Genomic DNA, 13,354 nt, shown 5'->3' with positions numbered 1-13,354 from the left:
TTAGTAGAGACGGGGTTTCACTGTGTTAGCCAGTATGGTCTCGATCTCCTGACCTTGTGATCTGCCCGTCTCGGCCCCCCAAAGTGCTGGGATTACAGGCTTGAGCCACAGCGCCCGGCCTCCTTTTCTTATTTACTTTTAAAGACTTGCAACTATAAATTCTGCCACTTTAAGATGTAAATCTTTTCCCAGCCTCCTGCCAGTTTTGGAACCCAGGGATGTCTTTCTAAAGGACCTGGGAGCTGTCCCTTTGAAATACAATTGACAAAAAAAGCCTCCTAACTCCCAGTCTCCATGGGAGAGTAGGAGCTTAACTTCAGTAAGAGACAATTAGCAAACACAGATGGACTAATTACATTGGCCAGTCTCCCATCTAAAGTCCTCCAGCAGTATCTACTGGCTCAGTCAGTGCTTAAAAATTCTCAGCCATTTGTTATAATAGAATTAAGTTCAATCTCTCTGTGCTGTGGTAACGGTTTTGAATAAAATCTTCCTTGCCTCTTTAACTTGTCCCAAGTGTAACTTTTCTTTGACATCATGATGCCACTAGTAAGAAGGACTAAAATTGTGACCATTTTCAGTATCTTTTCCCTTTCTCAAAATTCGGTTGGAGGGAGGAATTATCTGCTTGCTCTAAGGGAAGGCAGGTCTCTTGATAATCTCAGCAGATTTTATCCAGTAATCTAACCCCTTAACAAACTGAGTGCAGTTTGGAAGAGGAAATGAAAAGCTAGACAGCCAAACAAACAAACAACCTGTTGACTAAAACCTTTACTGTCATTCTGAGTTTCTAATGAATATATTAGTCCTGGGACTCTTTTGAAATATATAAAGGAGCTGTGTGAGAAGTGCCTAAGATATCATGGCTTTATTTTTTTCCCTTTGCAGTATGGCACAACTCTTGGCACATGAACAATGAAGACTCATTTGGGTTAAGCCAGAGATGGTATAAAGGTTTCATCTAGCATGAAAACCACTACTTATTAGTAGTGGTTGCAATGAAATACTGGGTTGAGAATTATTCAGAAGTCAAATCTGGGCTCAGTGGAAAAGGTACAGGTAAAGGGTTAGTGGTTGATATTTATACCATGCATGTTAGTCTAAGTCCTCTGAGATTGGATTTAACATGCAAATTTTTACTGGGAGAAACACCTTTGAGAGAAATGGAGTGGGATCTGGGGAAGGTGGGAGAACCATCAGGCTGCAACTCAAGTCTGATCCTGAGTGAAGATGACAGCAAAAGAAGGTTGTGGGGAAGGTGTGGCAATGCCATTGGGAATCTTCATATTAAAGTTGGCTGTCAGTGGAGTCTTGTGTTTCCCAGGGATGGGCCTGCCTTAAAATTCCTGCCATGTTCAGTCATTGGCCTCAGCACAAATGCAGACAAGGGTTTCAGAGTGTAGCAGCTGAGTCCCTGGCCAGTTAAGCTTCCTGTCATTGAGTTCTGCAGGCAAATTCTCATGAATACCATACTATGTAACTATTATCCTGAGTTATAATATTGAAGCCCCCAGTTCAGACTAAATGAACTTCACTGACATTCAAATTAATGGTGGTGGCTCAGGAAACAAATGAATGTCTACTTGTAGAGAGATTGATTAGATATCCTCGTTTATTGAATAGGACATATTTAACATCAGGTAATGAAAAAAAATTAGAACAGTGGTTTTAAGCAATAAAACATTGAATTATCTCACATAATAAGCAGCATCTAGGTGGGCAATTCAAGATTCATTCAGTGTCTGAGTGATGTCATCAAGAAGCCAGGCACTTTTTATCCTCCTCTTCTGCCATCCTTGACATGTTTGTTTTTATCTTGAAATGTAGTAACTAAATGTGTAGCAGCTACACAATGGCTGCTAAATTTCCGTCTATCACATTTCCATTCAAAAGTATGAAACAGGACAGTGGCCAGAGCGATTAGAGAACCACTTCTTTCCTGTTATCTGGGAAGTATAGATTGCTGTTCCAGAAACCCCCAGCATATTTCCTCTTATGTTTGATTGGTTAAACATCATTCTCATGCCGTTAATTCGTGGCTAAGACAATGGAATTAGAAAATACAAGAATGACACTTTTTTTCCCATCAGTGAATTAGAAATATAAATATTTATTGCCCCATTCCTGAGACTGGAAGAGGTACCTCCTTTCCTTAAATACAATGTATTGCTGGCAATCTGATACCTACACAAACCAGGGTCACTATTGGCTAGGGAGAAGGGTGAGAAAGGCAGTTATGCAGGGAATCAATATTGTCAACTATGACTCCACACCTAGGGAGGTTTTAAGTGTGTAGTCTTGTACAGTGTTAGATCTGAAGAAGACTCTGGAGCATGGACACTTCCCAAGAAAAACAGGCAGAGATGGAAACTATAAGACTGATAAAAAGAGGGCTTTAAATTTCTCAGAAAAGCCCTAGAAAGGTCAAAAATATTTTTGTCAGGCACATGTTAAAAGGGCTATTGGAATAAGGGTCTGGAAAGAAATTTGAGAATGATGTTAAATGCATTAAATTTATATATATATATATGTGTGTATATATATGTGTATGTATGTGTGCGTGTGTGTATATATATATATATATATTTGAGTGTCTCAAAAATTCTACTCTCAAGAATATTTACTATGGAAATAACCAGGTAGACATGCAAGGATTTACACACAAGAATTATCAAAGCATTGCTTATAATTATATAAGCCTGCAAACAAGTAGAAGTTTACCTTTTTTTGAAGGACATTTAATGTTTTAAAGGATGATAAATGGTTCTTTAAAAAAAAAAAAAACAGGTTTACAAAAATACGTCCTCAGGGAGAAAAACAGCAACATATTCAGAATTGTCATTTCTATGTGTTAGAGTTGCTGTCACTTTTTAATGCTATTTTTATAGGGCTTCTTCCAAAATTTATACAGTACATATGAAATAAATTCTCTGGAAGACCACTTCAGTTTTGCCCAGGGTTGAATTTGAATTCAATGTTGATTTTAGATGCAGAATCTTGCAGTCAGCCACTGAAGTTTGTTCAACTTTCAATGCAGAGTTTAAGTTGCATGTAATAAGAACTCATTTATAACTCACAGCCTGTAGATGAGGAAACTGAGGCCAGATAGGCTGAGTAACTTGTTCACATGTTCGTAAGTGGCACCTTCATGTCTCACTTGGAAGACTATTACTAAGCTACTAAAATCTCCCTGTTCATTCTGCCTAACTACTGTTGGTTCTCCATTCAGCAGCTAGACTGAACATTTGAAAACCTAAGTCCTAGAATGAAACACACTCAAATTTCTAGACTCTTCTCATCACGCTCAGTAACACTCACAGCCTTACCACAGACAAGCTATCTGCCTACCTCATCTTGTGCAATGCTCAGTCTGCTCATGCTCCTTAGACCTTCCAAGCTTACTCCTCTTGAGGACCTAGGTGCTTTCCTGGGAAAGACTATCTTTGGCTCCCTTTTCTGGAAATACTCTTTTATTAGGTCTTAAAATGGCTCACTTTCCTACCTTCATTCAGCTTTCTGCTCAAATGCTTTCTCCCTGAAGAGACCTTCCCTGACTACTTTATCGCATCCGGTCTCCTCTCTCCGTCACTCCTCTCTTTTTATTAGAGATGCATATCATTTTTTTATAACATGGATTGCTCTACTCTGGGCTTAGTTGTTTGTCTGTCTTCATTCCTAGAATGTAAGTCCCATGAGGGTAAATATTTTGTCTTGCTCTTTACAGTATCCCTAGTACCTCAAAAAGTGACTGGCGTGTACTATAAGCTCAATAAAATGTGTTGAATAAATGTATCAGTGACAGAGTCCGTGTTTTTTGGACCCCAAGTAGTATGTTCTTTTCATTATACCTTAATCAGAAGAATTGTATGGTCATAGATCATTTTGGATATGTATCAGTTCATAGATTATTAGAATATGCTTTTCATAATTCTTCATTAAAACTAGAACATAAAACCGGTATTTATAAAATAGTTGTGCATATGCAGAAAGTAAAAATACCTTAAATTACTGATAATTTTATTTTCTGAGTTTACTTCAAGAGAAGAGAACATTTATACCCACCAGAAACTCAGTTTAGCTATAAAATTTTATTATAATTTATTTTTGCCTACTGCTTAAGCTCTGGTATAAATTAAAATAGGTGATTAAGTAGTAAACTATTTGTAATGTATTTCAGCCATTAGTAAACTGTAAGTATTCAAAACATCATTAGCATCGAAGTGTATAAAGATGGAAAAGTTTAGCATGCCATTTACAGTAAATTATGCAACACTTTAAAGCAAAGCAAATGTTTCAGTAATGTGTTAATGATTCTTGGGTATAATGTCAAGTGACTGAAATGATGGTAGGTGGGCAATGAGAAATGAGTTTGAAGCTGATGAGTTCTTGATGATATTTCATCATGTGCCCTTTTATTGCTGTTAGTATTCAAAATTCAATTTGAGTTACCTCATTTCTCAGTGATATATATCTATTTTCATAATTCCATTTCAAGTCTTAGCTGTAATAAAAATTATATCTTTGACCAACATCTCCATTTAGACAGGAGGAATGGGCTGTGGTGATCTATTATACATCATGGTGACTATAGTTAATAGTTAATAATAGTTAATAATGTATTATTATATTTTATTTGAAGGATGATGAATGGTTCTTTGAAATTCAAAATATTATTCGATTTTAATATATAATAATGTTTTATATATTTCAAAATAGCTTAAAAATAGATTTTAGGTGTTCTCATCATAGGGTAATGTGATGGGTATTTGAGGTGATGGGTATGAACCATGACCATAGAAGATGGCAAACTTGATAAATGTACATGTTCTCGCTGCTCCACCAACCGGCCGGCCCCATATCTCTCCTTTGCCATGGGTCTCCCTATTCCCTGAGACACAACGATATTGAAATTATGTCAATTAATCACCCTACAATGACCTCTCCGTGTTCAAGTGAAAGAAAGATGTCTCACACTTTAATTCAAAAGCTTAATGATTAAGCTTAGTGAAGAAGTCCTGTGTGATACTCAGACAGGCTGGAAACTAGACCTCTTGCACCAAACAGTTAACCAAGTTGTGAATGCAAAGGCAAAGTTATTGAAGGAAATTAAAAGAACTACTCCAGTGAACAGATGAACGTTAAGAAGAGAAAACAGCCTTTATAACTGATACGACGAACGTTTTCATGGTCTGTATATAAGATCAAACCAGCCACAACATTCCTGTAACCCAAGGCCTAATCCAGAGCAAGGTTCTAACTCTTCAATTCTATGAAGGCTGAGAGAGGTAAGAAAATGCAGAAGAAATGTTGGAAGATAGCAGAGGTTGGTTCATGAGGTTTAAGAAAAGAAGCCTTCTGTATAACATAAAAGTACAAGGTAAAGCAGTAAAGGCTAATGTAGAAGCTGCAGCAAGTTATCTAGAAAATCTAGGTAAGATAATTGATGAACGTAGGTACACTAAATAACATATTTTCGATATAGATAAAGCATCCTCGTATGGGAAGAAGATAACATGTAGAATTTTCATAGTTAGAAAGGAGAAGTCAATGCCCAGCTTCGAAGTTTCAAAGGACAAACTTACTCTTTTATTAGGGGTCAATGCAGCTAGTGAATTTAAGTTGAAGCCAATGCTCATTTACCCCTCTAAAAATCCAATAGCCCTTAATAATCATGCCAGCTCTACTCTGCCTGTGCTCTATAAATGAAGCAACAAAGCCTGGCTGTTAGCACATCTGTTAACAACGTGGTTTACTAAATGTTTTGAATCCATAATTGAGGCCTACTGCTCAGAAAAAATAAAAAAGATTTTTTTTTTTTTCAAATTATTACTGACCATTGACAATGCACCTGGTCACCCATGAGCTCTGATGGAGGTATACAAGAAGATTAGTGTTGTTTTCATGCCTGCTAACACACATCTGTTCTGCAGCCTGTGGAGCAAGGAATAATTTTGGCTTTAAGGCTTATTATTTAAGAAATACATTTTGTACGGTTATGGCTGCCATATAGTGATTCCTCTGACGGGCAAAGTAAATTGGAAATCTGCTGGAAAGGACTCATCATTCCAAATGTCGTTAAGAACATTTATGGTTCATGAGAGGAAGTCAAAAATAGCAATATTAATAGGAGTTTAGAAGAAGCTAATTCCAACTTTCAAAAATGACTTTGAGGGGTTCAGGACTTCTGTGGAAGAAGTAACTGCAGATGTGGTGGAAATGGCAAAGGAACTAGAATTAGAAGTGGAGTCTGAAGATGCTACTGAATTGCTGCAATCTCATGATAAAATGTGAACTGATGAGGAATTTCTTCTTGTGGATAAGCAAAGAAAGCGGTTCCTTGGGAAGAAATCTATTCCTGGTGAAGATACTGTGAACATTACTGAAATGACAACAAAATATTTAGAATATTACATAAACTGAGTTGATAAAGCATCAGCAGCACTTGAGAGACTTGGCATCGGTTTTGAAACAAGCTCCACTACAGGTAAAATGCTGTCAAACAGCATCACATGGGACAGAGAGAAGTTTTTCATTAAAGGAAGAGTCAATCGATGTGCCAAATTTTATTGCTGTCTTGTTTTTAAAAATTGCCACAGCCCCTCTGAACTTTAGCAACTACCACCTGATCAGTCATCAACTGATGACTACTACCTCAGCAGCCATCAACACTGAGGTCAGATCATCCGCCAGCAAAAAGCTTACACTCACTGAAGGCTCGGATGATTAACATTTTTTTTAGCAATAAAGTATTTTTAAGTTAAGTTACATACATTGTTTTGTAGATATGCTATTCTATCCTTAATATCCTACAGTATAGTGTAAACATAACTTTTATATGCACTGGGAAAACCAAAAGTTTGTGTGACTTGCTGTATCGTGATGGTCTGGAACTGAACTTGCAATATCTCGGAGGTATGCCTGTATTAATAAAGGCTGTCTGACAAGACAATTATAGACCTATTTATCTTCAATTCAGTATTTCCTATATTTTTGACTATACAAAACCTTGTGTAAGTAGGTAGTTACATAGATGTGTATACATGCATTATTGCATAATATGTTAACACTTCTTGGAATAACTGTTTTCCTTAGAAAAACATTTGGGGAAATACTGATTGAGAAACATTGGAAATGTTTGAGACTTCAGCTTCTCATGACATCCAAAATAATTAACTTTCTGGAAATAAAAGTCTTACATTTTCATTTCACTGTGCTGAAATCAACATGGCATATGCATTAATGCTGACCAAAACACTCATTTTAACTTGGGGAAAGATTAAGAACAAAATCTGAAGATCTAAGAAGAGTTTTGAAATTGGAGGCATCAATAGGACACTGTACGGTCAGCATGTTTCAAATGAGAGAAAAAAATCATCCTTTTGCAGCAAAAAATTTCAGGTTGTGGTTTTTGTTTCAGTTTCTTACAGTGGGTTTTGAATTCAGTAGGTTGTCAGCCAGGCTTCTATTTGAAGATTACGTAATGATGCCCCAAGGGGAAGCGCTTACCACTTAACTGTGTCACTCATTTATTCAGCAAGTATTTATTGAATGCTTACACTGTAGTGGCTACTGGTTACACATTAGTTAATAAAACAAAGCCTAGCCTTCACAGGGCTCACAATCTGGTGGGAAAAACAAGGAATAAGCAACTAAACAGTGTGCACAACATCTAATTAACTGTTGTCATAGATAAAGCATGTAAGAGATCATGGATACATTAATTAGCTAGATTTAGCCATTCCACAGAGTATATATATTTCAAAAGAACATGTGGTACACGATAAATATATACAATTTCTATTTGTCGAAGAGAAAGAAAGAAAGAACGAGTTACCAGGTGTTGGGTGGAGAATAAGGGTATGAAGAGAGGATGTTTCTCTTTAGATTGGGTGACTCTGGAAGGACTCTTGGAGAAGACGGCATTTAGGTTGGGCCCAGAAAGATTAAAAGGAACAATAAAGAGAAACAGAGAAAAGAAAAAGAAAATTCCAGGCAAACAGTTCTGCACATGCAGAAATCCTAAAGTGGGAAAAACTCGAGCATCTCAGCAGCTTCTGACTCTGCTCTGGGGCTCAGTGACAGTGAGTACACTGGAGAGTGCTGTTGAGGAGTAGGTGGGCCAAGTAGGCCAACAGTTGTTCCAAGAAGTGCTAACATATTGTGCAATAATGCATGTATACACATCTATGTAACTACCTGCAGAGCCTTACCTTTGACTATAAAAAGAGTTTTAAGTTTTACTTGAAATTCATTTGAATGCTAGTGAAAGCTTTTATTTTTTATGAATATACTTTATTTTCTAGAATAGTTTTAGGTTCACAGCAAAATAATGAAGAATTTTAATCAGGAAATGATGTGACGAGGTTTACATTTTTGTATGATTGCTATAGCTACTATTAATTTGGGTAGGGTGTGAGTTTAGAAGTAGGGAAGTTAGGCAGGGAGATAATGCAGTTATGCAGAAGAGAATTGAAAGTGGCTTTCACAAAGGTAGTGGCAGCAGAGTTGGAGAAGAATGTATGGATTCTATGAATATTTTCCATATGGCAACAATAGATTTGCTGATAAATTTTGTCTGCTGTGTGAGGGAATGCACTGGTTCTCATGTTTCTGGCTTAAGAAACTGGGTGCCTGGAAGGCAATTTAATGTCATAGGGAAAGCTAAGGGAAGGACAGACATAGAGGGAGAAGATAACAATCTGGAATTGGGCTTTGGAGAGTTCTATGGAATAACCTAGTGGAGAGGTGACTATGAAGTGTATATGAGTCTAGAACTCGGGGGAGAGATAGAGACTGGAGCCTTCCATTTGGGGGAACTTCTACATTGATTACAAAATTCTAGAAAATGTAATGAACAGAATCTAATCAAATGTAGGAATGATTTCCTACTAAGTTTTTGTTCCCTGGAAGCAAGTCCTTCATACATCTCGTTTTACTTATATGTCAGATTTTAGAAACTGTATTTTCCTCATTCATATTTTCAAAACCTAAAATTAAGTAAGTCTGATTCTTGACATTTCACGTACATAGTCGCAGAAGCAGAGGAAGAGCCAGTTACATGCTACTCAGAGTAGCCACCCAGCAGTAAAACCATCCTGAATAACTCACGGCTGATTATCCCCTAATGGACAGATTCATTGTGGGTGTAACTATGTCAGCCCATTTTTTATTGGTTTTCTAATTCATTTATAAGCAGATGGTGATGACTCAGTAAAATTCAAATACACACTTCATATTTCACTTCTCTTGCATTTTTAGAATGATGACCCTTGGGTTAATCTACATGACAGAGCAGAGATTCATTTTAATAGAAGAACTCACAAGGAGGGAAAAATGAAAATGTAACATGATGAAGAGAGCCCTGGTCTAAGACAAGCCCTTATCTAAATCTCATATCTGCTCTTTATGACTTGGAGGATATCACTTTATTTCACTTATATTTTTTTTCCCCTTAACCTTATGGAGCTTAAACAAATATTCAAGGAAAATTTAAACTGAAGTAAGCTTTGGAATAAGAATGTCCTGAAGTTTCCATATATTTGGCTTTGTTGTTAATGCTGTAAATACATTTAGCCACTGGTTTTCTAGTTGGCATATGGTTATAGGATCTCAGAAATCAAGTGCTTTTCTGTATATGTATGGTATTTTTAGATATAAAATATAGACTATTCATTTCATGCATATGTTCTCTTTCTGCTAAGGGAAAAAAACCACAATCTTTACAAAGAGGTTTTCTGCTCTTCACTTTATCAGCCGACAAGTAAGCAGTTGTTTTGATTCTGGGATTCTTTCTATTGACAATTCTGTGCCTCTTTCCATTTAATTGTATTTGCCATTATGTCCCACTAAGTAATTAACTCTGCATTTTAGAATATTTAGAAGCTAAAGGGAGTGATTTGAAAGCGCTGTTGAATAGTTTTCTTATTTGTAATAGTTCAAACTGTGTTAAGCTTTATCACAGACTTTTAAAATGTGAGAACCACTCGCGTGTGTGTCTGGATGAAAATTATGTCTGAGAGAAAAACAAAATTATCTTTAAGAGACTGAGAAATCAAGACAAGGTAAAAAAATAAATAAATAAAACAAAGCAAAAACAACACCAAAACGATTGTCTTCCCAACTTATTTATATAAGAATAACTTTTGAATATTTACATAAGCTTTCAAAGGAGAAATTTATTTGCAGTTATACATTAGGTTTAATTTGTGGACAATCAAGTTCCTCAAGGGTTTCTTCTTATGCTAAATTCTCTTACCAGGCAATAACAAGTATGACCTGCATTTCGATTATCAAGTATATATGACTATTCCAGATTTACATCTCCAAACCAGACCTCCTGGGAGCTGCAGACTTTCCATTCCAAATGCTTACTCTGCATTACCACTTGGAGGTCTCAAACGTATGGTACTCTCAAAGGCACTTCCCTCACCAAATATGTTCCTTCCCTGATAATTTATCAAAAATTATCCAAAAATATAGGCATGCTGTGTAATCCAGACACTGTATGAGTTACTACAGTACAGCAGAGAACAAGACAGTGTCTGCCTTTCTGGGGGGTCCAGTGAGCAGAAGCTAGAGGTAGAAATGGAAGTATCTTCATGGATACTTCTTCTTCCATATCTAATTTATCATCAAGTCATGCCATTTTTATATCAGTTAATCTAATTTGTAACTCTATGACTATCTAGCTTAATCCACAATTTTTATACACACAATTTTTATCACTTACATTCTCCAAAGTGTACTTCTCACACCTACTCTGCACTTTCCTAAACCAATTCCTACAAGGGATAGGCGAAGTCGTCTTTCAAAACACAGTGTTGTCATATAATATTCTCTCCTCTTAAAATCCTTCAGTGACTTTCTGTTGTTCTTATTTTAAAACTATAGTTTTTAACATATCCCTCAGGGTGCCAAATAATCTGGACTCTGCTGGCCTTTCTAGCCTGACCTGCTGCTCCTCTTTCTCCTTTATCTCTGCACTTCAGCCATATTTCCATTTTTAAATGTATTCAGTGTCTCTTAGTGCAGTCTTACTTACCTTTCCTTCCTCATCTCAAATCTCATTTTCTCTATGAACCTGTCCTTAATTCTCAGACAAGATCAAGTGATCATTATATGCATTTATTACTTCCTGAACGTCATAAAACATGCTTCATATGTATGTATAATATATGAGTTAATATCTGTCTTTTCTAATGGTGTACAAGTTTCATAATGGAAGAGATTTCCATCTATTATTTTCAATTTTATACCTTTTACATCTAGAACAATGTCTAGCACACAGCCGATGCACAATAGATAAAATATTGAGGCTTCAGGAGTATGTCATATTACACTTATCAGACCTGTAGCAGATGCGCTCAGTCATATCCCCTCAGCCTATTCTAGGACAGTCACACATGGTTCCTTTACATACTTGCAGTCTTCTGTGTCTCTTTGCCTAGTGGTATTCTCTAGCTGCGAGAGCATGGCTGCCAAGGAAAGCCTAGAAGTGCTGTAGAGTTAATGCCCCTGGAGTGACATTCAGCCAGTGAGGGATGGCAATCTCAGGGTGTGTTGCACAAAGACTCTCAGAGGGTCCTTAGTAGTATTGACAACCAATTGCCTACAGCAATAACTTGATTATTTATTCACCCCTTACTAACGCATCCCCCTTCTGCTCTCTTACTTTTCTACTTCTTCACAGTATTTCCTGGCATCCTGTCCCTGCAAAACCACTTGTACCCACATCATTGTCTCAGAGTTTGTTTATGGAGAAACCCAAACTAAGAAGGAGCTAGAGCATCGCAGAATGTCAGGGGTACTATTCTAGTGGCAGTAATCACGTTGTATTCTATTTTTCAAAGTACCCCTTACATTAGAACATGAAAATAACAATTATGAAAGAAATAGTTCAGGACAAGATTTTGATAATAAACTAAAAGTTTTAGTTAAAAACTTTCAACTAAGCTGGATGCAGTGGCTCATGCCTATAATCCCAGCACTTTGGGAGGTCGAGGCAGGCGGATCACCTGAAGTCAGGTGTTCAAGACCAGCCTTATCAACATGGTGAAACCTTGTCTCTACTAAAATTATAGAAATTAGCAGGGCATGGTGGTGGGTGCCTGTAATCCCAGCTACTCGGGAGGCTGAGGCAGGAGAATCGCTGGAACCCTCGATGTGAAGGTTGCAGTGAGCCGAGACCACGTCATCGCACTCCAGCCTGGGTGACAGAGCGAGACTCCATCTCAAAAAAAAAAAAAAAAAAAAAAGACAAGAAAATACTTTCAACTGGTGTTTATTGACTTTATTGAATGTTTTCTGTATTTTAGGAGTAGAAGGGAGGAAGGGATGCATGAAAATATATAGCTACTATGTACCCATGAAATGTAAAAAAAAGGTATGACTTTGACCATTTTGAATTTATGCTTCTATTGAACCTAAAACATTTTGGTATATGAGACTTTCTATTTCAAACTGCTACTTTTGGCCTAAAAGATGATAACTGCAACTTCAGAGACTCAGAGCCAAAGCTGGGAGAGTTTGTCTCCTCGATGAACTGAATTGTCCATTTTATCCTAAGCATTAAGCAGGAATAGATCATCTGATTTTTTAAAAATGTCATTTATTGTGTCTTCCTTCAGGCAAAAATAACATGAAGAATGACACAAAATAGCCTACTTAAGAGATCACCGCCAGAGTTCATCAAGGTTCTGATTCTTCCTACCCTCTTGAGTGCTTTGAATTTTCTTCTCAGTTATTTTTCAGTCTTCCATTTAATTCAATTCAACTAGTACTTATTGAACAAGAAGTATGCACCAGTTTGTGTGCTAGACACTGTAGAAGATTCATAGATACCTTTGAAATATGTACAATTTAGTGAGGGATATAGATAATTATTATTACACAGTGTATATTTGAAATGGCAATGTTTAAAGAAATAGAACATGGTTTTGAGGACCAACAGGGAGATCATTCTAGAGAAAGAACATTGCAGGTGGGTATTGAAAGATAGGATGCAGCATTATGAGGCGGTAAGTGAGGTCACATGGTCGCTAGGTGTTGGCAAAAATAGTAAAAGTAAAGCACAGTAGGAAGGCGCAACCAAGAGCAGAGTGGGGTGGCCAGAACACATCTCAAGTGTGCAGTTTGCATAATGGAAGGAAAAAGTGGAAAGTTGGGTAGGAGCCTGGAGTAAATGCTGAATTCATAAGGACTGCCTTTATTCCATAAGCAAAGGAGCAGGAGCACATTAAAGGTATGAGGCCAGGGAATACTAATAGCAAGAATGTTTTGGTTGTAAATAATAGAAACTTGGTTCCAACTAGCTTGAGCAAAAAGGGAATTGATCTCAACTAGTGTGAACAAAATA

This window comes from Colobus angolensis, unplaced genomic scaffold (genome assembly GCF_000951035.1).
Source record: "Colobus angolensis palliatus isolate OR3802 unplaced genomic scaffold, Cang.pa_1.0 Scaffold27, whole genome shotgun sequence".
Lineage (NCBI taxonomy): Eukaryota > Metazoa > Chordata > Mammalia > Primates > Cercopithecidae > Colobus > Colobus angolensis.
Note: the sequence above shows the minus strand (reverse complement) of the source record.